Source organism: Drosophila santomea, chromosome 2L, assembly GCF_016746245.2.
Source record: "Drosophila santomea strain STO CAGO 1482 chromosome 2L, Prin_Dsan_1.1, whole genome shotgun sequence".
Classification (NCBI taxonomy): Eukaryota; Metazoa; Arthropoda; class Insecta; order Diptera; family Drosophilidae; genus Drosophila; species Drosophila santomea.
In genome coordinates, this window is record NC_053016.2 from 7,701,821 (window position 1) to 7,726,461 (window position 24,641).

Below are 24,641 nucleotides of genomic sequence, written 5' to 3' on the forward strand. Positions count from 1 at the left end.
CGAGTAATAGAGCCAACGGCACTTAATCCGTAAACTGCGATGGCCGACCAACTTATATTCCATGCATATAAGGCGCACACCATCGAATACCCACTCATACACGGCAAAGTACCCATTTATCCAGACGCTTTCCAACTTAGTTTACATAATAACCTAGGTTGTACCCACACGAATACCAATACCAATACACCACGCTGGCCAGTACAAATACTCTTATAAACATTTATTTGCGTCTTTTTTGTTGGCTATAAAATTGTTTTTTCTTTATCATAATTAAATTCATGGTTCGTGTATCATCTTCAAAAAAACCAAACCGAAAGAAACACTCTCTCGATCTTTCTCTCGCTCTTTTGGGTCTTAATTCGTGCGCCGCAAGGTGAGTTGAGCGGTACAAATAAACGAATGTATGTACATATCTACATATGTATGTACATATGTACAGTCATATTTACCTTGATCATTTCTATTGTCCACACACGTTCGATAGAAAAGGAGGGCAACAATGTGGACGAGCGAGACGGAAGGTCGCGTGTGTGTAGGCAGGCTAAGATTGCTGGGGCTCAAATGAACGGAATGCTCCCAAATTACAGATGGTACGGCCCAGTATATAGATAGATTACTATAAGATTATAGACAAGTATGTTGCTTAGGATCTTATTATTTAATTAGGATCTCAGCCCTGTTAACTCTACAAATCCGTATAATTGTAGGTGAATTTGGTTTTCCAGGGTATTTAGTAAATCCAAACCATTTCAGAGTGCTAGTTTAAGTTATTGAACATATGTAATTATGCTCCACAAATTCCATCCAATCTACGACTGTGGGGTAAACTCAAGCAAAACGAAAGCGCCACCCATCCGAAGGTGGCTCTCAATACCCGTCTCACTTACACCTTCTGTTGTTTTCCCTCGATGTTTTCCCTCCCCCAGCCATTTTTCACGTACACGCATTTCTTTTGATAATTTCATAATCGTGTTTCTATTTTTCACATTGATAACTCAGCCAGAAATCACCGGAACTGAGAGCTTTATGGGACGCAGCTTCGAGTGTCAATAACTCATCGCTGACATCGAATGGTGGTCGCCAACGCAACTGCTAAACCCCCGGCCCCCAATTCCCGATCCCCAACCCCCTCATCCCGTTCCCAATGGGGGAAAAACTCCAGGAAAACCCGCTTGGAATTGCTGCACGAGCTGCAAGATAAATGAAATGTCATTTGCCTCGTGTGCAACAGATCGGCGTCTTCATCCCATGGCTGATATATTCCCCTATTAGGCACTCGAGTGCCCAACTTGGATGACTCCATTGAACGCAACCGACTCCAGAGCTGCGGAATCTGAGATGAAAAATATGCAAACACTGTATAATTATTGATCAGACACACTTTTTAGCTCAGAAATTAGATATATATGAGATATAAATATTTGTGTTTAAAACTCTCTTGTTTCTTTATTTCGTTTTGTCACGCAATAGGTTATTGCAATTTTTAAAACTATTTCATTTGGCAATTGACAATGCACTTTACCAATATATTTTACTTAAATCTAACTTCGCTGTCGATTGTCGAACTAAATTGAAACACCTACGTTGGAAATGAGCAATGGACCAACACAGTGGCACCACTAAAATAATATCAAAATCACACAAATGTCATAAACAGAATCCATTAAAAGCAACCTGAAAATACTGATTCTTTTTATTAAAAATAAACTTGAACCACCCACGAATTCAACTGTTGTTGTTCTTATTAGTTTCATTTCATTTTCACAGCAATTTTTGTTCGACCATTGAAATGCGTACAAAATTATTTAGATAGATCGTGGCATTAAAATATATGTACATGCTCATATATACATATATATGAGCACAGACATATATTAAGCGCATACAGCCGAATATTTTAATTAGAGTATAGATAAAAAATAACAACAACAAAGGGAAAAAGAAACGACTAGAGGAGGCAGCAACAAATATTAACAATAATTATACCCAAAATATCAAGACGCGACACCTATTCCATATAAATTTTAGGTTTCCACAATTTTTTTCCCTCACTCTCGATAAAAATAACATTCCACACGTACACATACAACTAGAGGGGGGACTCTCGGTGGCGCGGGGGAGCAACAGATTTGGGAAGTGAATTTTGGACAGTACCTACACACCACCACCACCCATCCTCCCCCCTGGAAGAGCGGTGGTAAAGGGGGAAGGGAGGGGTGAGGCTTGTGGGTAAAAATAAATACAAATGTCGCCGGCATCAATAAGATATAAATTAAAAGCGTACTACAATCCCAATGTTAATTAGAGAAGCACGAGAGGCGAAGAAAATGCGGCGGAGGTGGGGCCAAGCATAAAACTAAGGTGGAGCGAAGTGGAGCGAAGAATGAGAAATTCTCCCCCCTACACTGAGAAAATTAGAGAACAATAAACAGGAGTTAAAGTAATGGAATCATGAGTCAAACCTTATAATTTCACATGAACTTTAAGCACTGAATAAATTATTAACAAGATATATTATGAATAGTTACCAATAATAGCTAAACAATTCTTGAACATTCGTTTAGAAATGCACACCTTCATAGAGCTTTTCTCACAGTGAAAGAGGATATACCCATTGCATATGCGTATGGAACTTTCCTCCGCCCAACAATTTTATACCTCGCTCCAATGGAAGCGCTTGACGTGCTGTCGTGTATCTATTAGATACATTAGCTGCCGCATGCCGCCAACTTGCGCTCCCTTCCTTGGAAGCTGTAGCTGCATCTACAGATCGTTGCAACCGAAACTCTCTGTGGATCGTTGGGATGTTTGGTGGTGATGCTGCGACAATTTCGATGTTCTGCTACTCTGCTATTTGAAGTGTTTTTACACGTAAATTTATTTTGTTTTTGTCGACTTTAATAAAGTTGCATCTGCCTCACAGCCTTAACGTCTGCCGAAGTGGGAGGAAAACTTTATTTATTCCAGCCTCAGGCAGCTTAATGACTTCCTGCAGGGGCGGCTACTGTGAGAAATCGGAGGAGGGCCAGATTAAGGTGCGGTTGCAGTTCTCCATGACACTGTCCTCCTTTTTTGAATTATTATTCCACCATAAAGTAAGGAAAGTATGGTTGGTGAAATATATCAATATATATGTATCATCCTGCATATGTGCATATAATGTTGAACTGTACTGACATTTAACAAATATCCAACTTCATCCGTTTGGAAATCCGTTTAGAAAACTGAGTAATTTCCACATTTGAGCCACAAATGAACGTTGCTGCGTCATTTCAATTACAATTTCAAATGAGGGCAAATGATTTATTAAAATCCGTGTGACAACTTCTGTGCATTCCCATGTCTTAAATAACGCTTGCCTTAATTGTTTTAGATAATTTATTTATTTGTAACTAACCATACATATATTTTTTTTAGTTATTAATTAGTAGCTGTACTACTGCTAGTATCTCAGTTTTATTGGTTTTTTTCCAACTAAGAAATAACCTAATTCGATTAAATGCGACTTTATTTATGGAAACTATAATTTATGAGAGGGCGCACATTTTAGCGCACTTAACACCCAATGAATCAAAAACTCGGGCTGCTCTCTTCTTACCAAAAACTTTTGGCCAAGAAAGCGCTGGCAATTCTGAAATTCAATTGGTCGGCCGAGCGTCTTTCTTTCTTCTCGTGCTCTCTGCAGTCTTCACCTTGCCACTTTGCCTGCTGGTTGGAAAAGTAAACACAATCTGATTGTATGGCTTAGATAATAGCCCCTTTTTGCGCTAGTATATGTGTGTGTGTGCTGTGTGTTCGAGTGTGTTGGCCAGTTGGAGGAGGATGGGGCTAAGAAAACGAGCGAGAAGCGAGCGACGCGTTGCATGCAACATGTTCGCCGTCGAGTGTCGAGCATCGAACGTCGAACCTCGAACATTGAACATCGAACATGGAGCCGACGAAGAGTGCGTCGGATTTTACTTACCGCTTACGAAAACAGGAATTCTTATTACGCGCAGTACAATTTCAGAAATCAGACGGGCAGCAAGTGTCGTGGTTCAAGTGCGGCTAATTTGGCTTATTTGTGATTTCCAGTGTTTTGATGGCTTAGCCCAACTTAGTTAATTATCAGGACCACAGAGACAACTGAATTTGAACTCCTCAACTGATCAACTTATTAAACACAAACAAAATAACACAATCCAAGAAAACTGAGAACTACAGTATGATATAAAAAAAATAAATTAAAACAGAAAAACTATTAAAAACACCTAAAAACCCAAATCGAATCGAATAAACTTGGTGCTGTTAACTGTTTTCAAAACAAATGCAAGAAACTTCCGTTCCGTTCCCAGTGCGAAACTATAAACAACAAGAAGTGCAGCGGCGACGCGTCGGCAAATTGGCATAAATAAATAAAATCAGCGCCGTTTTTTTTGCTGCTGCCGCTGTTCTTTTTTTACAACCTGATTTTTATGAATGAATGCAGCGACAGGCAGGAAAAAAAACCGCAACAAAAGAGCGAGATAGCGCGAGTCGCGTGCACAGGAGCGAAATCGCTAAGGAAAGGGGTGGGGATGAGGAGTAGGGGGCGGTGGTAAAATAGCGGACAGGTTGTACCGTTCGATTGCCGCCCACTGCCCGTTGCCCACTTTTTGTTGTTATTGTTTTTTTCGGTCTGCTTTTCCGCTTTTCCTAGGCGACACACGCTCATGCTTGTCACTTTGTTGCTTTTGCTTTTCGCCTGTCAGCGGCTGTCACAAATACACAAACACACGCAGAGACACACACACACGCAGCAATTGTTGTCGTTGCAAAATTAATAACGGAAGTTGTGCATTTTATTAATAAAACGAAATTCACACAGAACCAGATTCACAATCGCAATCAGAATCAGAACCAGAGAAACTAAAACCAGAACACGAAACTCGCTGCGAAAAAGAGCGCATGAAACCAAAAAAAAAATACAGCAAAAAAAACAACAAAAATCGCAAGTGCAGCGCGACGGCTTCTTCGTCTTCTTCTTCCTACTCTTGTGGCGTTTTTCTTGCACTTCGTTTCGTTTCGTTTGTTTTCCGCTTCTCGGAAAATGCAGGAAAATGCTCTCTGTTTTGCCAACGATTCTCATTGATTTTGTTCCTATTGTAATTGCAGTTGTGCAGTGTTGAAAAATCAAACTAAATTCAAAATCGGCTCTAAAGCAAACAAATTCATAAAGGGAAATCCCCAAAGAAAATAACCCTCAGTGTTTCAAAAGTGTTCAAATTTTACAATTGCGGCATCTCACCAACAAATTCAGCAATCATCGTGAATTTTCAAAAGAAAATAAAATACAGAAATCAACAGTGCAAACGGTAAGTTTTGAAATGTTCTTTAGCTATTTATTATAAATTATTTAAGTACTTTTGAAATTTGGAATTCTTCTTAGCCAACACATTTAATTTTTTACGAATATAGGGACAGTTGCGAAGTTGTTTTCTGAGAATTTTACTGCTTATAAATATATATGTACATAAAGAAAATAATGAGGCCAACAAATTATAAATATATTTGCTTGCATTTAATGTGCATTGACTTAACTTTAATCTTTTGGCAACGAAACCAAACGAGAATCAAATCGTTTAAGCTGCTTAATCAGATCGCACTAAAATCGCAGTAAAACAGAACTTTCTCGCTTTTTTTTAGATGAAATAGAGTTAATATGTCCATGCGTTTTAGTCTCTGATTTTGTTTAACATAAATTGAATTAGGTTAACAAATGTTTTATGACCGCGATCTACGTTTGCGATCTCTCTCAGTGATCGTAAACCGCAGTTAATGGCTTACAAAATCGGGCTCACAAAAGACGTTAGCATTTGGAATTGTCTTCAAAATAGCTGGCCAAAATGTGCGAGTTTCCAAAAATGATGTATTTTGTGGTGTTACACGCTTTCTTGATTGGTCGGTCGGCGGCCCTCGAAGACAGACCCGAATAGTTGGGTGTCCTCTTGCGATTTGATAAATGAATCTTGCAACGCTGGGAAAACGTTTTTCGGGGGATTTTTCGTGTGCAGTAATTGCCAACTTTTTGGAGTCAGTAGTAACTACCATGTAGTGGTGTGTTATGGCCAATAATGGTAATAGCGGCTAATGAAGCGCTGCTCTCGGCTGGATTTTGGATTTTTGGATTTTTGTATTTGGTTGCGGAGTCGGGGGTCTGCGATCCACGATATTCAACACCATCGCGTAAGTGTAGATTCCTCGCCTGGGCGAGTGTTGTTTTTATTTTTCACCGGCCCGTTGAAAACAAACACAAATAGAGGTGGAAACCCGGGGATGCTGGGCCACAAAAGGGCAGGAGGGGGGCAAACAATTAACGCGTCGCTGTAATTACTGCAAATGGTAAATGGTAAAACCAAAAAAAAAAAAAAAAATAAGGGGGGTTTGGGAACAACTAACCAGAAAAAGACACAAAGAGAGGGCAAAATAGAAAATATTAATAATCAATAGCCCGCTAAAAGGCATCGATGGAGTCGGTCGAGTTGGTCGCGATGGTTGAGGCAATTTTATCGGTCGTTGAACGGCCGGCCAAAAAAGCCAAAAGAAGCCAAGACCAAAAAAAAAAGATTTACAAGCCAAAAACGCAAATCGTCGAGCTTGGAAATTATGCCAAAAACTCGAACTAGCCGCAGCAAGAAGCGATCGGTTTTTGGTTAATTACCCGGCCAAAATCTCCGTTAACCTCCGGCAAAGAAGAAACCTCGATGGCCTTTTCGGGGGGCTGAGCAGTTAATTACATAAAAACAAGTGATTTGCGTGTGCGCTGCTGCTTTTGCTGCTTTTTCTCCTGCTTTTGCTGCTGCTTTTGCTGCCCACCGGCATCGATTCTCCAGCTCCGTTTCTTAGATTTTCGTGTTGGGTAATTTTCAACTCGCCAACTTTCGGCCCGGCTAATTAGCGGAGAAAATCTGCGGCGGAGCCTAAAACCCATTTTTGGGTTGAACACTTGCGAGTTGGTAAGTGACCAAGGACAGGTGACCTTTGACTTTGGCTCAGGGGCCCTAAAGAATGATTGGATTCAGTCATTACATACTCATATGCTCATACATACTTCTAACTAAAAAATGCTTTTTCAAAACTTGCACATTATTTTGGCCTATTAATTTTGCTTGACAGAGTTGATCAAGTTTGGATTTATTTACACTTCAAAAGCTTTGTCTTGTCGCATTTGAGAGATTATTTTATAACTTATTTCGCATTACTGCTGTAAATATATTTTGCGTAATAACCTCTTGCTCTTAACTAATTTCGTACGAAGACTAAAAGTACATTTGGGCAGTCATCCTCCCTGTAAAATTCGGTTTTATTTCATTATGTCTCAAATCATTCTTCAACCGCGTTTCTCACTTTTTTCCGCCCAGCTTCCGAATGACCTTTGGCTGGCGCCGTCTTCTCCGCAGCCTTTCGCTCCCAGCCGCCCCACACTCCATATAATTTATCATAAAAAATAAAAGTTTTTTGGCTTTTTACGGACCTTTTCATGGGGTTTCTGCCCCCCTGCGGTTAGAAAAAAAAAAAAAAAACAGTAAGGAGCTGGACAATCGGCGCCGTGACTGCGTTCTAGATAAATAAGCATTCTTAATTATCCCTTTGCCTTGTTCTCCGGGGTGGCAAAAATGTTATAAACAATGGAAACCGCGCACTTAATGCGTTTTCTGTTTTCCAGCAAAACAGAAAGAAAAAAAAAACTCAGCTGCGGCAAGTATTTTTCTTCATATTATTCATTATTTTGTGGGCAAAAAAAAAGTAAAGAAAATGTTTTTATTGCCTGCGAAAAAGGGTATAAAATGCCCAGTCGCCATTAGCCATGGACCCGCAACCAAAACGAAAACAATTCCAATCAAATGTGAAGGAGCAGGGCATAAAAACGGAGATTTCAAAGTGGCCCAAAGGCCGAGATACTCAATGTTGGGTGGAGAATTGGGGGGTGAGTGAGTGGGGGGCACAATGAAATGCCGTCGGTAGATGAGATTTGGATTTGTGGCCCATGACAGGCCAGTGACTTTTCACTTTTTCGCATGTGAGCAAATGTGTAATTGAAGTTCCGCTCGAGAATCAAGCGGAGAAGTGAAGCGGGCCAAGAAACAAAGGAATGTGGAGAAAGGACTCTAAGGACCTGGCCAAGTCATTTCAGAGTTTCAGCGTTCGCCTTTCTCGCTCGCCGACGGAGGCGCCTTGGCCTGGCCCAAAGTAAAGTATCGCGATTGCCGCATGAGTTGGCATAAAATCACAAAAATCACAAATATCAGTAAATCGCTCACAAAGTGCACACGAAAAGTGCAGCGAAAATGAAAATGATGTGGCACTTTCTCAATACTACCTGCCATGTAAATCATCAAACAAAAAAAATCCTTGAAAAATATTATTGCAGGAGCATGGGACTTAAGCGGAATATACTCGTATGTGCATAGCTGCATCGCATCGATTTGAAGAAATATTCTCATCAAAATATTTGCACTTCTTCTTCGAGAACTCGTAACGACACCAATTGAGAACGTAAGCCAACGTAAACATGCGGAGTTTGAAGCTGCAGTCACAGTGGACAGTCGATAGAGTGTACAAACTAACTAACTAGCTGCCTTCTTAGTCAACTATGAGAAAAAGTTAAAAGATACAGATACACTGTCTTATTTTAAAGACGGCGCTCTGGATAAAGAGCTATACTATATTTAATAATATTTACTGCAAATAGATAATAGATATCGTATCAATTTACCATCGCTGTAGAACCTGATTTAATAGTTCCTTCGGGACTTAACGAGTTGCTTTAGAGCGTAGCCAACTGGACAGTTGCAGTTTGGGTTAATTTAGCTTCTTGTTTCGGCCCAACCCACGACCTAAAAAAGAAAAACGATTTCTATATGTTGGCGACTTTAGCTGTGTGTGCTGTCCGTGTGTTTAGTATTATCAAATGAAATTTTCTAACGCAGTCGCACTTTCAACGATGATGGCAGCGACGTCGACGGCGGCAGAGACGGCGACTGCGACTGCAACTGCGACTGAGGCCCCCAAAAGCAGCAACAAAGGCCCCCCAACAATTGCAGTTTTAAGTGAAAATAAAATGCATGACAACAGCAGTGGAAAAGCAGCAGCAAAGGCAACAACAATGCATGCCTAAAACCTAATAAAAATTCAAATTAACATTTGAAAGAGCGAGGCGGCAAATAGAGCGAGTGGGCAATAAATGGAGAGCAGTGCAGCGAGCGACAGAGATAGGGCAATGGGAAAGAGAACGAGATAGACAGAGAGAGAGAGAGATAGAGAGAGAGTAAGAGAGAGAGGGAGACAGCGACGCAAACGAAAAGCTTATGAAATTCTATTAATTTTTGAACAAAACGGAATGTAATCCCTGCGAATGACCCATCGCCACCCTGTCCACCCTGTCCATCCTGTCCAGCCACTCCCACATTTCTAAACGCCCATCCGCTCGACTAACCGATACCGAAGGCAGTCGAAACTTTCCGATTCCCAATCCGATTCAGAATCTGAATCCGATGGTGCAGCGCTCAAAAATTGTTTGTTGTTTTTCCCTATTTTGTTGCACTTTGTTTTTCTACTCCCTTTCGCTCATGTTGCTGTTGCAGTTGTTCTTGTTGTTATTGTTATTGTTGTTGTGGCTGTGCGGATTGCAGACACTCGCATAATAATGCAATTTGCCATCTGCCATGGAGCGACGTTCCGTCCGTCCGTCCGTTTCGAATATTCGACGTCACGCGCCAAAAAGACTGCGACGTTGTTGCTTTTGCTTTTGCTACTGTTGTTGTTGCTGTCGTCGTCTGGCCTCTGGATGTCTGTTTATCTGTCTATCTCACTCCCCCTTTGGAGCCCTTCTCCCTCGCACACACAACTGTGCAAGTACCGACACACAGATACTATAAGATACAATGTTACAGTGGACACTGGCTAAATGCAGAAAGTTTTATAACTAAAATCGAAGACTGGAGACTTGCAATTTTATTTTCTTTAAGTGGATACCGCCAAATTTGACAACTAACCGAAAATATTAAATAGCATATTTAGTTACAAGTTACAAGACTTAAATACACAACTAACAATTGAATTGGCATTACTTTGTAATACTTTAAAATTATACATAGTTACGCTTTTAGCTTAAGAAGAGATTTTTGAGCTTACTACACTATTTGCATTTAAAGTCTCGTGTCCGAGTGTCCACTGTGGCTCCAAAGGCAACAATTTGGTGGCCACCTGCATGCTGCCTGCCTTCTGCACTCACACTTTTGCGGGCAAATACTGATGCATACTGGCACAGGATGCGAACTCCTGGCGTTTGGTATTTGGCACTCACTCTCCGCTGCTCTCTTTGCTCCCATTTTTGCACTGCTCCCTGACCTCTGACCCCCTTCGCACAGCCCCACCACCCCCTAATCCCTTTGGCCGCCGCTGCAGTTGAAGGCCTCGAAACGCCTTCGGCTTTTGTCGGCTGCGAAAACTCGCGATTTCCCAACATCTTTCTCGAGCTTCGCTATTTACGAGTTTTTTGTGAGTGTGTGTGTGTGTGCGTTGATTTTGCGATTTTTGTTTTTGTCCTTTTTTTCGCACAGTTGCGAGTTTTCCACGAAAAACAGCTGCAAAAAAGCACGTGTCATCGCTGACTCGCCCATTTCATCGTGTGCGTTTTCCCCCGGCGCACCACGCCCCTCAACCACCCCATCCACCCACCGCGCATTTTCCCCACTTGTGCTCACCATTTTCCCCAGCGCCAGTTCCACTTTTCCCTTTTCATGGTCGCTTTGGCCGCCAGCTTTATTTGATTTTTATGCTTGCGGATTTTCTTTTGATTTCGCTGTTCGCGATTGTTGTTCTTGTGTGTGAAAGCGTTTTCGCAGACAGGACAAATCGGGGAAACCCCATGGCGATGATGACGATGACGAGATGATGACGATGTCGTCTGTTTTCGGTGCCGCAACTGTGGAAATCGGAAATCGGGGGTATTATAATAGCACTGTGCAACGTGCCGCGGCGAATGCAGTTCTTTCGCCAGACTTTGCCCGATTCTCCGTAGCCAAATTATTGATTTGATTTCTCGATTTGGCCGCGAGCCAAGCGCCAACTTGGTTAAAAGCAAACAACAAATATACTGCTTAAGATTGCACACACCCCACGGGTACAGTGGTCACTGGGAAGAGCGATTAGCGTGGTCTTGCTGCGTACCAACATTGAATTAAAAATCGAACTGGTTGAGTTTTTAAAAAGTTTAAAAATACATTCTACATGCTGTTGCACATTGATATAGTCTAAAGATACCTTTTAAAAGGATTTTTGTTTAATATTTCAAAAGGAAAACAAAGTAAAGAGACCACTGTGCCGCAAAAAGTCGCATAAGATGATGGCATAACCAGTGCACCCCCGCCCCCGAATTTCGTGGCTGAATCGAATCTGCAATAAGGAAAAGACGTTGCAGCCCTTGGGGCCCTTGCCCCAAAGAAGTCGCCACTCGGACTGGCCTTCTGTGTGGGGGTATTCTTCGGCATGGGTTGTAAGTATGTTGGTGCAACTGGGCACTGCAGTCTGGGAATGGCGCTCTTCTGCTTTGGGGCTCCAACTCTTTGGGGTTTCTCTTAGGTTTTTCTCACTGCCCCACCCCACCCCGCTTTCAGTTTTTCTCAGCTGGGGTTTGTTATTGTTTTTCTTGCCGTTTTGCCGGCTGGCGAGCGAACGAACCACATGAATGAATATGAATATGAGTGCGGTGCGGTGCGTGTGCTCTCTTTCTTCGCGCCCCATCTCGCTCTAGTAGCATTCGGAAACTTCGGTTCGAGTTTGAAGTGAGTCTCAGCAGCTTCGTGTTGCATCAAACCTGCTCGATGGCATCTATGAGCAGGGATGGGGGGGCGCTTTGCTTTCGCAATAACCGGAAACGGAAATCATATTTGGTCAAGTTCTAATGCCATCGACGATAGCAATTAAATGGCCAAATGTCAATTGTTTTCAACCAGGCTAAAGAGAAGGACAACACAGCGAGGTGTGAAAGAGACAGGCGCCGAAAGACGGACCCTGCCATTAACCGTTAATGCACGGATCGTAAATCGAATTGAAAGGAAGGTGTGTCATGCGGACTTATAAATAAAATTAACAACCAGCCGGGGAAGAGGTTAAGGCGGAAATATTTGCGCCACTGCGACTTTGTTGCTCCCCGTTGCTGTCGTTGTTTTTGTTGTTGTTCATGCTGTAATTAATGGCAAACAATTACAAAAAATAAAAAATATAAAGAGAAGAAATGGAGTCGGGGTAAGAAGAATGAGGCCCCCGGTGGAATTACAGTATAAAAGGCGAAGAGCAAGTTAAAAAGTGAATTACCTGATAAAGGACAAAACGCGATTTGAGGTGTGTTTGCGTTTGCCCACCACCTTCCCACCGAACGTCCCATCGCGATTCCATATCCAATCCATCCGGTCAACAATGCGTGTGCCTCGCTTTAAGCACTGCTGCCCAGCATGGGTTCTTGGCCATGGACAGTGGGCCAAACTTGGCCAAACTTTCAGTGGCAAGTTTTTCAAACCATTTGAATGAAACAAAGAGTTCCAAATAAGGCTTAAATGGAATGCCCTCCTTATCGAAGGTAATGGAAAGGCTGATAGCTTCCCGACTTATAATACATCTAGAAGACAATGATACTATCCCAATGCACCAATTCGGATTCAGAGCTGGCCACAGTACGATTGAGCAACTGCACCGTGTAGTCAATCATATCCTGAAGGCCTATGACCATAAAGAATACTGCAACGGAATCTTCCTCGACATTCAACAGGCATTTGATAGAGTTTGGATCCCGGGACTACTAGCCAAAGTCAAAACAGCGCTGCCAGCCAACCTGTTTGAGCTCATCAGATCGTTTCTCACAAACAGAGAGTTTTGCGTCCAGTCCAGAGACGCAACCTCTGTAAATGTTGCCATTGCAGCTGGCGTACCTCAAGGAAGCGTCTTAGGACCGATACTTTACTCCATCTATACAGCAGACATCCCCAAGCCAAGCAATTATGAAATGACCAATGACAACAGCAAAATGCTGCTGGCCAGCTTCGCTGACGACGTCTGCTTTCTCAGCTCCTCGAACAGTGAGACCGAGTCGTCACAAATGCTGCAAACTTATCTCAACGAATTCGAGAAATGGGCCATGGCGAACAACATCAAAATTAACGAAAGCAAATGCGTAAACGTTTGCTTTACGTTACGCCGTAAAACAACTCCTGCGGTACACATTAATAATGTGGACATAGAGCAAGCAACTAAGGCGAAATACCTAGGCCTCACACTGGACAAACGCCTAACCTTCCGAGATCATATTGCCAGAGTCGTCAAAATGTGCAACCTAAAGCGTAACCAACTATTCTGGATGCTAAATAAGAAAAGCAAACTACCTTTAAGATGCAAGCGTCAGATTTATCAGCAAATTATCGCACCTACTTGGAGATACGGCATCCAAATTTGGGGAGTGGCGGCTGCGTCCCACCGAAAACGATTCCAAACCGTCCAGAACAAAACATTAAGACAAATCACTGGCTGTGACTGGTTCGTTAGCGGCCAAACGCTTCACAATGATTTAAACCTGAGCCTTGTTGAAGACCAAATCTCGTTCTTCTCAAGCAGATACAACGATCGACTAACTGCCCACCGTAATCGTCTCGCCCGGAGATTACAGGGGGCTATCCCAATTCGCAGGCTCAAAAGAAGACATTTTGGGCTGCTTCTAAGATGATAGTATGAATATATTATTTACCTGAAACCTCACTACTCGAAATTTGACCTATTCCTATATATTAAGATGAAAACAAATTATATTTTATAATTAAGAGATTATTTACTTAAGACAACATTTAGGTTAAAGGCTTTAATTGACCTGTTCCTGAATAATATTAAATAAAGATGTTAATTAATTTAAAAAAAAAAAAAATATTTCGTAAGATTATTATATGATAACACATCACTGTTTCCACTGTACCTATCCTTTCGGCATTGGATTCCCCTCCTTCCCCCTTTCGCTCCACCCCCTAACGGAGGTCACTGTCCAGCTGACGCGCTTAATTAATTACGCGATTGTATTTGTGACTAACTGCTTACCTCCTTTCCCTTCTGGAGCCCAAAGTTTTGCGGTAATGCAATCGCCTGTTTTGGTTGTAAGGTGGCGGTAATGGGGTGTGGGATGGGAAGGGGCAGGGTGTGGGGGCAAGGACATCCCGTCACTGGGGAGAAATTAATACCCACTTAAGCTTAACTGGACAGTCCGACAGCGGCGACTTTTTCTTCTGGCGAAGATTCTTCTTAACTTTTGGTCAGCAGCCGTTTCTTATTCTCTTATTCTCCCGGTCGAAGGTGATTCACAATGCGCATAAATAAACGATTCTCAGTATTTCGATATTTTATGCCAATTAAACTTTGTTCTGACTTACTCGCCCAAACTCATTTTGTCTCATCCCTCGCTTCCTTTTCAGTAATTTTCGAAGTCCTGCAATTATCCTAGGCAGCTTAATATCCCTGTATAATGTGTAATGCAGTCGCTTTTTCGAAAAATTATGAAGTAAAAACCGTTTTTTATTACCATAAATTACAATGTGCGAACGGAAAGAAAGGCGGGCTAACAGCGAAGGGGTCAATGGAAGTCGCAGTTGAGACGTACACTCAGAAAAATGCAGTCGAAAGTTATTAATGAAGTTTAAGAATCCGGCAATTGTTGTTTCATAACATCTATTTCATTATATATTTCAATAGTTGGATATTTGTGCATAGGAATGTGGTATGACTAGTTTTTTTATTACAAGATATACCCTTGCTTTTTCCAAGATCCAGAATTGTTATATAGGCATCCCTACTTTCCTGTGTAAAGGTTTTTTGGAGTGGGACCCGAGGTGCCCCAGGTTTCCAGCTGTCCTTTGGTCAGTCTGTTTTTGGGATGGTTGGATAGTTGTGGGCCCGTCATCAAATAAACACTCTAACCCCGCCACCAAAAGGGATGCATAGCAGGAGGTTAATTTCATTAGAAATTCATATTTTTTGTTTCTGTTTTTTTTTTTTTGTTTTGTTTTGGGCACAATTCGCTGGGTGAGCGGGTCAAGGGGGAGATTTGGGCGAGGGGCGTTGCTTGGACATGTGTAAATGTGAGCAATAAAAAAGAAATTTCACATTTCCAGCTACGTTGTCGTTCTGTGTGCTGCACGTTGTTGTTATTATTGTCGTAATTTGTTTATAACGGTATTTATGAAATGGTCACAAGTCAACGCGTTCCAACAACAACCAAAATAACTACAGGACTAACCCCAGAACACGCACCATAACCCCGCCCTACACTAAGCCCCATCCGAGCTATCGCCAATTATTCTTATTACGCCTATTACTACTTTTTTTTAACCACTTTCCATTGTTGTTGGCTTTTGGGTGTTTTTGGTAACTCACAGGGTTCCCCCACACGCAGCTAGCTGACCTTTTATGTTAATCGCATTTGGCTTGTAACGCGTTTTGGGTAGAGAGAGAGAAAAGTCTTGTAGCCCGTAATTGATATGCGTCCTAATCATGCAATCCTTTGTTACCCCCAACCCCAAATCCCCACCACCACCCACTGAAACCGCCGCCCACTCGGAAAACAACTTTGGCTTGTTAGTTGTAGTGGAAGAAGTAATTACAAGCATTGCTTGGGTTGCATTAAGACGCAATGACGTCAGCCCTCAATTAATGATCACAGGAAAAGCTGGAATCGCCTGCCATATTTGCATAATTATGCGTTGAATCATATCCGTAATTATCAGCAAGCAATTAAACCTTAAAATAAACTTGGCTTTCAATACACATAACTTTTTTCCAAGCCTCAAGATTTTAAAGCAACTTTAGAAAACATCAAAATCTTTCGCTCTTCTGGAATCTTTTTTTTTTTTTTTTTTTTATCTTAAAATCTACGAAATCAAAATATTTACTTCTGTCCAAGATTCCGTATATCGACCTTAGCCAGCTAAAGTCACGGATTTAATTTATACATCCAACTTGAATCGAAACTTTGACGTCTGCAGTCGCCCAACGATCTGGCATTTGCTGGCTAATTAATAAACTTTCACATATCTGATTTTGGAAATCTTTTCACTTGCAGCCGCTTGAATGGTTTGAAATCTAGCCGAAAATCGTTTTATGTAAATTATCAACGAAAGAAATGTATACCTCTGTAAGTAGCAGATGAGTTAAGCTGCTATGGGGAACGAGAGAGAGAGAGGTGGGGGATTTTTGTATAATTTATTGCATTTTGATAGTTAGAGTTTAATTACAGCATTTCACTTCGCTTTTTTCGGCAGTGAAAGTGCAAGTGGCTATAGGTTTCTGGCTCACAACGATCTCGATCTCGAACCGAGCACGATTAACCTTTGACCTCCTGCCGCCCAGGTAGAAAATGTGGAACGAAACAGTTGCAGTTTGGTCGTGACCCCTCTGAAAATCATAAAACAATAAATCTTTTTAATATCTCTTCTTGTTCTCGAACCCAAATTCTGTGTGCCTCTTTTTCGTTTCTTCGCCTTTTTTTGTGGGCGTTCGTTTTCCTTTTTCTTTCCTTTAGCGGTTTTCTGGGCGAGTTTCTCACGTCCTTTTGGGGAAGGGGTGGGGGGAGGGGGGTGAGGTCAGCGAGTTGGGGGCGTGGCCATTACTCAAGTTTGTGGATTTGAAGTAATAACTCAGTGCGTCATAAAAATTTTAATTGCTTTGGGTTTCTTCTGTGCGAAAGCAGTTCGGGTAATTAACATTAACCCAAAAATGTCCAAGAAACAAAGCCGACACAATGCAAAGCACCCACAGCAACATCAGCAACATCAGCAACAACACAGCCAACAACATGCCACGAACAATGAGGCAATAAAAATTGCAGCGCATAATTTTCCACCATTGAACCCTTTTTTTTCGGGATGTTGTTATTGCTGAAAATTTCCACGCGTATCAGTAATTAGTTTGCTTATTGTTTCACAGGTCGCTTAAACTGGGGCAATGTTGGCTACTAACCCCTAGTAACTGCGGCCCAACTTTCGGCCACCTTGAGTGTTAGGAATTGGATCAGGAAAGGATCTACCAAGATCTTTTTTAGATTCAGAAAGAGAGGCCGCCTTGTCAGGCTGGAAATTTATATGCGTGGATCAGAGAATCAAAAGGGCCAAAATCAACGGCAATTGTATTGTATTCTACATGTGTGAGTGCTAAGTGGGTGCAATTAGACCGTTGAGCGAACAGGTAAACAGGTAACCCAAATCGAGTTTCAGTCGAGTTTCAGGGTCTGACCTTCGATTTCGGGGTCGGTTGCTCTTTGTGTTGGCTTTGATCCTAATGCAACGAATTGAGCCACGCATCGCAAGGTGGCAATAAATTCTGATTGCAATTGACACTTTTATCGCTGGGCCCAAATGGGTCGGGGGTGAATCGAAAATAATCTTCTAATGGTCAACTGTTTTTCCGTTCCTTTGTTGCAGACACTGAGTTGCAGCTGAATGTGAAAGAAGCAACTGCAGCAGCCGCATAAAATTCGAGAAGAATAGACAACACAGCATTGGAGAGGCAACAATAACACTGGGATCTGCTGCAGCAACATCCATAATCGAAAGCTAAGCCACATCATCGAAATCTTTGGGCAGTGAGAAAGCGGCATTAACCAGCAGCAACATGTGAGTACCACTCCAATTTCCATTAAGTGGACTGGCCAAATCAATTCGCTAATTGAATGCCGCGCAATTGAAAAGCTTCTTAATGTTGTTAAATGTGAACGAATTGGCATCCCTCGACGCGGCTCTCTAGAAACGTACCCATTCTATCTCCCTGCTATCCAAACTCCTTGTCGTAGCCCCCGGTTAACAGTCTTAATAGAATCAAAGAGCCACGCAATATTACTTTTAATTTGCCGTAATTGTGGCGTTCTCGGTCTCCTCTAACTGCCCAACCCGCACTCCTCGGTACCTATAGTTCCTAGAAACAAACTCACCTCCCCCCTGCAAAGTGCACAGAAAGAAATTTCAGATGACTAGACCAATAGTTTACTATATCATAATAAGGAATACATCTTAAAGAAATGTTTGTAATGCTTACCCTTATGGCAATGTTTATGTTCTAAGAGTAATTAACTCCAGTTAATATCTGTTATTAGATGAGTGATTTCTTGCAGTGTGCCCTGCTTCCCCCTTCAGTTGCCCAGTTTGCGCTACAGATTTACTTGTGTCCGCAGCTCTATGGCAACAATAAATAACACAAATTCGAATTGGTCAAAGCGAACGGCAACAAAAAAGCATATAGGGACATGTGGAGCTCTGAGGGGTGTGGGTGGTTGGGAGGGGGGATGGCAAACGTTGGAATCAATTAACCAAATGGCGCGAGTACTCGACTGTCGGCTGACTTTTGCATTGGTTAATAACCGCTTGCAAAAAAAGAAAAAAAAAAGAACCAAACGACAGACGTATAAATAGAGAATTGAAATCAAAATCAAATACATATCTGTGTGCTCACACACACACACATGAATCATCAAAAGGGGTGGCATTTCCCCCACACAACCACCACGCCCCTCATCGCACAACCTCAAAGCAAAAACCCGCAGTCCAAAAATTTCTCTGAGGAGCTTCAATTGTCTGCACTTGAGTTCAATTTCTGTACGCTCGCGTTGGCTACCCAAACGAAACCAAACCAAACCCAAAAATGCTTTTAAAGCTCGCCTGCGGAGCGGAATCAACTTGTGGAGCGGGTTGGGGGTTGTGGGATGGGGGGGAGGGAGATATTTTCGTCATAACTATAAATTTTATTGAGATTCAAATGGTCTGCGTACAAATTTAGACACAATTATTACTTACTTCAATGACGCCAGCCAGTGGAATGGGGCAAAAATGTGGAACTCGCTCTTTCGAAGGGGGAACATCACTCCATGGGGCAGATTCGACTCCAAAATGCTGGAGCCTGTAATGTTAATGCCAATCCAAGCCCGTTGCCTCACAAACTTGTATGATTTTACAATGAATTCTTGTGTAAACAATAAAGAAGTGAATTGAATACCTTGTATCTTTGCTAATCATGAATGCCCCAAAATGTTAGAGCCCCCCATTAGTTCTGGGATTAAATGGAAGTAGCTATCTAGCAGATGTCAAAACAATCCCATTTGTGCCCCCAACCAGCACCTATGCCACTTAACAGGCAGTTCGTCAAATGACAATTACAACGACTTAATTACTTTTAATAAAGACGTCCGCAGCAAAAACTACAGCTCTTCATTAGCGAAAAAGTATACTCGGCCATTTTTGCATAATGCCTCATTATGCTTGCCCCAGCACAAAGGGGGGTGTGTGTGGGGGTGTGCTCGCCTTAATACATACAAATTGGAAATTGATGAATTTTTCCGGTATAGAGCCCCATACAAAATGCAGCTGGCCCCCAAGGGGCCGAGAGTCTATCGCACTCGAATATCAATTAGTACGGGTGGGGGTGGGATTACCGATCCCATATCGATACGATCCCATTCGATTCGATTCGATTCGATCGATGGATGGATGTTCGATCTAACGAACAATCAATGGCAATTGCTGGCGATGGGAAATTACTAATAATAATGACTTTAATTGAATACTGCGCACTTCATTCACCCCGTCGTTCTAAATTCTAAATTTGAATCCCAAAAGGGGGGCACACTCGTATTATCCATTACCAGCCTCCAATCGACCATAAACACACTTGGAGGAGCGAGTGTAGGCGATGGGCACCAGGGATCGATCCGTGGCAATGTCACAACGTGCTTTATATTTGGATGTGAAACGAGCGGTAATGAAGTTTGCCGGATTCGCAGCCAACCAAGTACTCATTCAGCTCTTCGCCCCCTTCCACAACTCACGAAACAATTCAAGCATGAAAGCAATTTTTAATTTACTTTGGTTGAGCGCTTCACTTTTTCCTAAAATTATGACATAATAGCCGGCAACGCGAAGCAGCGAACCACCTAATAATGTCATATGGAAATTTACGGATATTTACGAGTACCGAACCCGATCTAAAAAACCGCGCGGGGGAGCTCATTCCCATCGAGGGGATGGTGGTGTGAACACCTCGAAAAACACAGACGGCAGTGTGGGAAAAGTATATTTGGATACTGTTTGCCGATGGCGTTGGCGATGGCAAACACCTTCCGCTTCACAAATCAGCAGTGTGTGTGCTGGAGTGTGTGTTTCGGTTACTTCGATACTTTGAGCCGAGGACCAGTTGAGCTGAGCTGCTGACCAGTTGCCAGTTGTCAGTTGGCTAATGTTATAATTAACCTGGCCACCGCCGTCAACGCCAGTCACATATCGATCCATCAGTTGACCCCCGAACCCAATCAAAGCCGCTTGGCCGGATAATCTCGGCTGGACCTGAAAATCGGATTGACACTTTCGTTGAGGAAACAATAATAGATTGTGTTCCGATAAGTGAAACTCCAGGCCAATCGTTTACTTGTTACTATGTACTGATTGAATTAAAGCAATTGAATTATAAGAATTATCTTTGTAAGTTCTTAATGTTCTCTCTGCACGGAAATTCACTTCGTAATGTTAAAATATCGCTGCTTATTAAAACTCACAATCTAGTTCATTTCTTATAGATTGACTAAATGTTTTATATTTAATAACGCCCAGCGGCTATCGTTGAATTGCCCACATACAAGTCGGCTGAAAAAAATACAATTTAGTTGAAATACCGTGGGCGAAAGAGATGGTCTAAGTATGTAAACACGATCATTAAATAAAACATTGAAAACGAGCAAGAAACGAAACAATAAAACGCACACTCAGATACAAAACAGATACAGATACAGATACAAATACAGTGGGTGATGGTGATGACGGGGGGGAGTGGGAGAGGCGGGCAGACGAAATAGAAAACGGAGGAGAGGAAATGGAGACAAGTTAACCAATGAAATAAACGCAAATTTAATGACAACAACAGCGCCACGCACAACTTGGCCAATACGCGTTTTCCATTATGGCCAGCTAGCCGAAGCACTTTACAACGCGAGATCGAATCGGCTAAGAGCCGAAAAAAAAACAAAAAAACAATGTCAGAAAACGAAAACTACAAAATGGAATACATAATACACATAAAACCCAAATAGTGAACAATGAATTAAATGTTATAAGATGTAGATACGACGCACACTTACAGGTTGAGATACATTTGTATCTGTATCCGCGATCCGCTGTGATCTCTCCTACTTCTACTTCGAATTCAACTTGTTTTTTTTTCTCGTTTTTTTCCGACGTTTTATTACTTTTCAATACCGAAAGTTGGATGTGGCGGCGCATACCAGGGGGAAAATTAATGCCAGTATATACATACGGTTTATATCTGTGCGATACGTCGCAACGTATTCATTCTTACGGCCATTGTATCTGCTGCTGTCGTAGTTGCTTTCTCTTTGTGTTAATTGTATTCGAATAATGATGATGCTGGGTCGCTTGTTGGCCTGCATCTTGTATCTTTCGGATACTTTGGCCTCCGCTTCGGCATTAGCTTTGGCTAATTTAATTTATGGCTAGTTTATGTAAATTTCAAATACCACATATTTAGTTTGTTTCTTTTTGTCCAATCTTTGGCCGAACAGATCAAATTCTGTCTCTGTCTCTGCATCTTCAATTTCTTCTTCTACGCTCCGGCTTTTAAGTTCTTTTTTAATATTAACCATTTTTATAAATAGACGACAGTTCATTGACATCTTTTGTATATATGTACGGCTGGTCATGTATCTAGTTATCTTTATGTGGGTTTTTTGTGTTGGTCAAAAGAAAGTCGAAAACTTTGTGGAGTGACGGCATCTCCGAATTGGCATTTGCATAAATTTGGCCACACATTTCTTGGCCATGCGAAACTAACGAAAACCAACTATCAACTAGCGGCAACAATAGCCACCTCGGGCTAATTGCGGCCCATTGAGATGGCTATCGGCTAGTGGACTCGCCCCATTAAGAGAGCCATTTTGGTGAAGTTGGAAATTAATTAGGACAGGTTGCTCACAGTGTCCATAGTGGCCATAGTAAATATAGTGGGCTAGTGGGTGCCAATAAAAACGCATTGCAGTGCGATACTATCGCACTAGTTGGATCCATGAGTAATGGTCTCACGCATCTGACGGATGATTCGGAGATCGAGCCCCTCTACAAAACCAATTTTTAGGGGCCATTTCGGGCTTTAGTTGCGATTGCGATTGCGCTCGCGATTATTGCGCTTTAAAATTTGGCTTTGGTTTGTTGTTTATGTCTCTGTCTTTGGGCATTTTTATTTGCTCATTTAATTTCTGAATTTCTGAAATTACTCAATTAGTTTAATTAGCAGCTGGCTACGAATGTCCCTCAATGTCTATCCATGAAATGGATCGCAGATATTTCTAAGCCGAGCACTTAGAAAAAATCTAGTGATAGATTTATAAATAAAGATTCTTCATTATCAATCGAATTCCATTCGACTTGAGGTAGTTCGTAACTTATTGATTATGCTTACCATTCAGTACATAGATAAAACAGGTTGTTATTTGTTATTTTTTGTTATTTACACAATTGGTTTGTTTTTCAATTAGTGTACCAACTATTCGGATTTCCCAAACATTTTATTAAGGCCTAAAGCGCTTGGCCCTGAATCTGCAGCTTTTACCTTGATTGATTTTTGCATTAAATGAAGTAAATTGAGCTGGAGCTTTTTTGGCCTGGTATAGTTGGGCCTCTCATCTGCATCCAGTCGACGTCAAAGTCAAAGGCGACTTTGGCGTCGGTCATTTGTCAAAATCATTAATGCAATTACGCGACCAGACTGCGACTGAGAATGAGAATGAGAATGAGATTGAGACAGCTACTGCCACTGCCACTGCCACCGAGAGCTGTCTTCTGGCCTGCTAATTATTTTGAATTATTCAATTTCATGTCTCAATTTAAAGTCTCCGAGGCAATTAGGAATAGTCGCAGCGAGTTCCATCTCAGTTCCCTTATCGCTTTTAGTTTTTTTCCCTGCCATTGAGTGCCACTTTGATGAGTGTCCAACTCGAGGGCGATGATATTGCTGCGGTGCCTGTCGAGGATTGGGATCCAGAAATGCAAATGAGTATATGTCTATGTATATGTATATGAGTGTATGTGAGGCGAGCAAAATAAAACCATTTAAATAATTGAAAATCGAACAAATCGCGCTGCTGGCAGCAGAAAAACACAACTGAATAGGATACCATGATGAATAATAAGGAAAATGGAGATAGAAACGCATGCAAATTTAGAAATTTAGAGAAAGCCAAATGTGGGGGAGGTCAGGCGAACTCTAAACAAAATGGCATACAACAACTGAATTCAACTATAACGCTTTTGCTGGTGTGTATGCTAATTTATACATCTGTTTTTGATGTGTGGCCGTGAGAGTTTTTGGTTGAAAACCCTGCAGGATAATACAACGGAATACATAAATCAGAGCTAAAATGCTGAACTGGAGTAAGAACCCAAAATAAACGAAAGATGTTCCAAAATTGATAGTTCTATGGCACTATTTCATATTTTAGTTTTAGTTATTTTGGCGCACTTTTTTAAAAATTCTTTTGGTGTATTTAAAGGAAAATCGTCCATGTGAATTTCACACATCCAATCACGACTCACGTGGGTCGGCTCTGAAAATGGTTTTAGTCGACTAGAAAACATGGATACACATAGCTGTTTTAATACATACGACTGGGTCTTTGGTCCGCAAATGCGTGTTAGATTGTTGATGTGCAAAATCTAATTAATTATTTCATTAAAATTGGCATTTTATTGACATTCTAATTTGGATTTTTAGAAATTTCGTCCTGGAACGTGGGCATACTCACACACACACACAGCTACGAGTGCATCCATTATCCTATGTACAGATTGTATATGTACATACATATATGGCGGCCTAACTCCCCCGCAATCATCGTGTGGCGTCGGCTTGGTCAACGTGGCGGATGAGCGATTTTAATTGGTTTTTAACTAATTTGCTTGCATTGAGGTCCTTTCCCATAGCTTCATACAAATTTTCGATAGAACGATCTCCTTAAATAGGCTGTGCAGAATTTGCATTGTTGACACCGTTGATAATTTGATTTGAAGGCGGCGTCATATAATGGAAATTATATGAATTTTTTGCTACTAAACATGCAAAACCTATTTTTTAATAGAAACTGAGTGTAATTTTGCTTAATCTGTAAACTTTTTGAATTGTTACTGGCTGACACTCACAGACTACACAAAAATTCGAGGCACTCGCAACCGAAACCAATTTGACTCAATTTCCCGATTTGATGTTCATGCGTTTACTTTGTTTATGGCTTTTCCATCACATTCCCTTTATAAGGCCGAACGCTCCACAATTTGATGAACTCATAAGCGACATAAACATAACTGTAAAAATAATGAGAGAAACAACAAAAGGGAACGCCACACACACACCAAGGAGCTACTTGTACCTCGGACCTTGTGTACATTCAATGATTCCTCCACTGACAGCTCAAATGCAAATCGTAAAAATAACAATCATCATCATAACGCGCCTCCCTTTCCTTCCGTCGCCGAATCCTAGTTATAAAAGGAAGTATGGTGGGAGAATTGGGGGTTGTAGGACGAGTGGCGGTGGGGGGTAAAATA

At 41.6% G+C, this 24,641-nt stretch overlaps 1 protein-coding gene across 5 annotated transcripts in view; it reads left to right on the forward strand.

The window, feature by feature from the left end:
- Window positions 1–4,009: 4,009 nt before the first annotated feature.
- LOC120443870 (protein abrupt) overlaps window positions 4,010–24,641 on the forward strand; it is a 49,286-nt gene continuing 28,654 nt past the window's right edge. For all 5 annotated transcript variants that reach the window (XR_005615604.2, XM_039623243.1, XM_039623244.1 and 2 more), the window contains exons 1-3: window positions 4,010–4,044; window positions 5,137–5,336; window positions 17,472–17,663. The gene's annotated coding sequence lies outside the window, so the exon portion shown is untranslated. The remainder of the gene's footprint in view (window positions 4,045–5,136; window positions 5,337–17,471; window positions 17,664–24,641) is intronic.